The following is a 4370-nucleotide window of genomic DNA, read 5'->3' on the forward strand; positions in this document are numbered from 1 at the left end:
CCCTCGTGACGCACCAGGAACTGGCCCATTATCTCCACACCCCCAGCACCTCGGGCCGGGCCGGCCAGGCCCCACGTTCGCCCGCCCAGTCGCCCGGATTGGCCCGGCCCCGGCCCGGCCTCGCGGGGCGCGGCAGCGGACTCCCTCCCGCGCCATAGGCCACCCGTACGTCTCCAGCGCCGCGAGGCCCCGCCCCTCCTTCCGCCCCGCCCTCCGGGCCCCGCCCCCTGGGCGGGAGGATTCGGATGGGCTGGCGTGGCGAGTAGGGACCGCTCGGGCTCCGGACGAGGGAACTTTCAGCCAATGGGAGCGCGGCACGGGAGCGGACGGCCGCGGGACAAGGACGTGGCCCCGGGCCCAACCGGTTCCGCGTAGAGCCTGTTTCTCCCAGAGCTAGGAAGGAGGAAAACTACTCCAGCTCTATGTTAAGGATGGTGACAGGTAAAAGACGTAAGGAACGAGGAGGAAAAAGGACATTTCTGTAGGACAGGGTTTTTATTTTGTCTGTTATGTGGTAGAGGATGTTTTGTGGTAGAGGATGTTACGTGGTAGGGGATGTTATGTGGTAGGGATGATACTATCCTTAAGCTTAAGACTGAACAAAACGGTATCCTGAATTCTTTATGTTAAAACATCCTAATTTGTAGTCTTTTAACACTTTTTTTATTGAAACACCCTAACTTGGAAGAATTGCTCACGGTGATTGTTCCCAGGTCCTGTCCTAGACCTATCGAACTCCAGTGGAGTGTCCCGAGAATGTGTGTATAACAAGTGTTCTTGAGCAATTCTTAGCATCCGGCAATCTCAGGAAATATTGAGTTAGGTTACATTGCCTTTATCTCGGAAATAGGATCTTTTTAAAAACAGATACAGCGGTAGGAGTGAAGGCTGCTGCTGCCACCACCGAAGTATTTTTACTAGATCTATTTAATCATGTCCCCTCCTGCCCCTCCCACTGCCACCATCTCTCCTGTACAGTGTAGCAGTGACCTATCCTTTGAGGTGTGGGATAGATTCCTGGTCACTTTACCCCTCTGTATCTGCTTCCCATAATTAATAAGGTGGCAAGTGTCAGCTCTGAAGGTCTACTGCTTTCATGTGATGACTCAGCAGTTGAGGGGTTTTGTTTTCTTTTGCTTGCTGCACTTGAAAATGTCTGCTAAGGTTTGCCCTCCATAAGCTTAGACCATGTGCCTCTTATATACCGAGGTTCCCGAAAAGCTTGGGAAGCAAGGCCTGATGGGTGGCTCAAATCAGAGATTGGCTGAGTGACCAAGGGAGTGATTAAGGATGATAAAGTTGTCACGTGGCACACTCATCACATTCTCAGAGTCAGAGGACTTTTAGCAACACAGAGGAGGTATAATGGGGACTGAGAAGGAATCCAAAGAAACATTTGATTCTAACACAAGGTAGCAGGCACATAGTAAGGCCCTTTTTGTTGGCTGAGCTGTATTCCTGTCCAAAATCCTGAGATAGGCCTGCCCAAGCATTGAAAAGAGTGTAAAGAGTTGGAGCGTGGGTCTTTTGCCTATACAGATTCTTTTCCTCTGTGAAAGGCACCTAGGGACCCTGCTGAAAGTCCAACACCAGCGCTTGATCCTCAACTTTCAGATGCGCCCTCTTGGAACTTGCAAACTGAACGTGAATATTAAGGACCGCGTTGTATGTTTCCTCCCTAAGTTATTTTACTGCAAATCTTAACTCACCACAGTCAACTACAGACCACATTGATAATAGCTCCTGTTTGCACATTAGAGACAAGGTCTAATAAAAACAAATCTTTTTTCGTAACCGGAGAAAACCATCTAACTTTTGAAAGATCCTTTTCATGGTCAAACTGACAATACCTGCCAACTGTATATGTCTGGCGAGTTTCAAACTACTTTCACGTGTACTCATTTAACCTTCGCAGAAAACCTTATATGCTCTGTTCCATAAACCATAAGGGAAGAAGTCAGGTTGGGGGTCTCAAGTCCTCCAAGCTAGTTGGCTCTAGGCAGAAAAAGCGCTACTGCCCTGCTTTCTCACACTTTAGTCCCAGAAATTTACTGTAACTAGCTGGCCCTCAAAGCAAAGAAAGACTGGTCCTTCTCTATTCTTCCCAAAGCAACAATGCTGACACTAGTGTCCTGCAAGGCACAGCCTAGGATTTAGGGGCCAGGTTCAGAAAATATCTCCTTCTCGAATTAAACTCAACAACAACGAAAATCTTGTGCTAGCCCTTTAGATTAGACTAGACTCCCCTGAAGGTAAATGTGGCTAAGACTGGAACAACACCTGTATCTAACTAGAAAACCCAACCTTAAAAATCAACTCCTTAAGAGACTGTTTTGTGACAGGTTCTTCCACACATAAGCTCACAAAAGCATCAGGGGACTAATTAAAAAGAACACTGAAATGCGCCGTGGTAAAAATGGGTGACGCCAAAGAGATAACAGCTACGAACCCAGACTCAGAAGTCCAGCTGCCAGGTGTTCATATCTTAGCGCTGCCCTCTGAGTAACCTTGGGAAGTTACTTTTCAGGACCTGTTTTCTCATCTGTAAAATGAGGGTGATAAAAACAGTACTTACCACATACGGTTGTGAGAGTTAAATTCTTTATTGTATATAGTATACCTACAACAGTGCCACATACGTGGTGAGGCCTATTATTACTACTCATCTACTCTGTGTTAAGACCAGCAACTAGTAAAAGTACCTGGAACATATAAGGCTGAGGTCTGTTGGATTAATTAAATAACTAAGCCCCTACAATTTTCAAAGCACTATTTTAGGAGAAAAATGTGTCTAACTCAACCGAGCATGAAGTAGGACAAGGGCTAAAAGTTACCACAGTCTAAGAACAGTTGAAAAAGCTTTGAATCCTCGTCTAATTCCAGTTCTATTTAACTTAACCTGTTCCAGCTTCCACACATCAAGGTCCTAAATCTGTGTGATTTGGGTTACGTCCCAAAAGGTCATCCTAATTCAATCACCCTCTTACTTTGATAGTTGAAGGAGATGACTGCTTACCTCTATTTCAGTGCCTTTAAAGATATCCTCCACTGTAAATCAATAGACATTACAGTTCTGGGGATCAGTTTTGTGAGGCTGTGGGGGTGAATCAACGCACTAGTTTCCTAAAACTGCAAAGCCAGAAAAAAAACTCTGGCCCTTTTTTTTTTTTTTTTTTTTTTTTTTGTAGGTACGTAGGCTTCTCACCGCTGTGGCCTCTCCCGTCACGGAGCACAGGCTTCGGACGTGCAGGCTCAGCGGCCATGGCTCATGGGCCCAGCCGCTCCACGGCACGCGGGATCTTCCCAGACCGGGGCACGAACCCGTGTTCCCTGCATCGGCAGGCGGACTCTCAACCACTGCGCCACCAGGGAAGCCCGCTCTGGCCCTTTGATGACCCTAAAGGGTAGTCCCAGAGCTTCCTATATTAAATATCAGGACTAGAGTAGTCTATAAAAAGGAGGGATTTTTCTACTCTAAGAAGTTATGTGAGCTTCCCTGGTGGCACTGTTGTTGGGAATCCGCCTGCCAATGCAGGGGACATGGGTTCGAGCCCTGGTCCGGAGAGATCCCACATGCCGCGGAGCAACTAAGCCCGTGCGCCACAACTACTGAGCCTGCGCTCTAGAGCCCGCGAGCCACAACTGCTGAAGCCCGTGCGCCTAGAGCCCGTGCTCTGCAACAAGATAAGCCACCGCCATGAGAAGGCCGCGCACCACAATGAAGAGTAGCCCCCGCTCGCCCCAACTAGAGAAAGCCTGCGCGCAGCATTGAAGACCCAACGCAGCCATAAATAAATTAATTAATTAGAAAGGAAAAAAAAAGCAAAAGGTTATATAAACAACCCAAATGTCTATCAATAAGGACCAGTTAAATAAATTACGGAAACCCGACACAGTGAAAACCACACACAGTGAAATGGGAACCATACTACTGTCAAAGAAAATGAGGAATTCTCTACATAGGGCTGTGGAAATATCACTCGTACATAGCAAATGGAAAAAAGCTATGTTCAAATACCTCCTATACAAGAGACTTTTTAAAAAGTATATATTTCTATTTGTTTCCTGTATTTTGTATAAAACACTAGAAAGATAAATAAGAAATTGATATAAGGGTGACCTATAAGACCAGGTGGTAGTGGAAGAGTGGTTACTCAGTCATGGGTGGGATCAAGAGTTCCTACGTCTTTTTATGTATTTTCAATTTTTGAAACATGTAACATACATATGAAAAATCAACTTATTCAAAAAACAAATGGAACTTGGAGAAAAAATGATGAGCTTTCTGGCCCACACTTTTATTTTTTTAAATAAAGTTATTTATTTAGTTTTGGCTGTGCTGGGTCTTCATTGTTGTGCGCGGCCTTTCT

Source organism: Leucopleurus acutus, assembly GCF_964270905.1.
Source record: "Leucopleurus acutus genome assembly, chromosome: 10".
NCBI classification, from domain to species: Eukaryota; Metazoa; Chordata; class Mammalia; order Artiodactyla; family Delphinidae; genus Leucopleurus; species Leucopleurus acutus.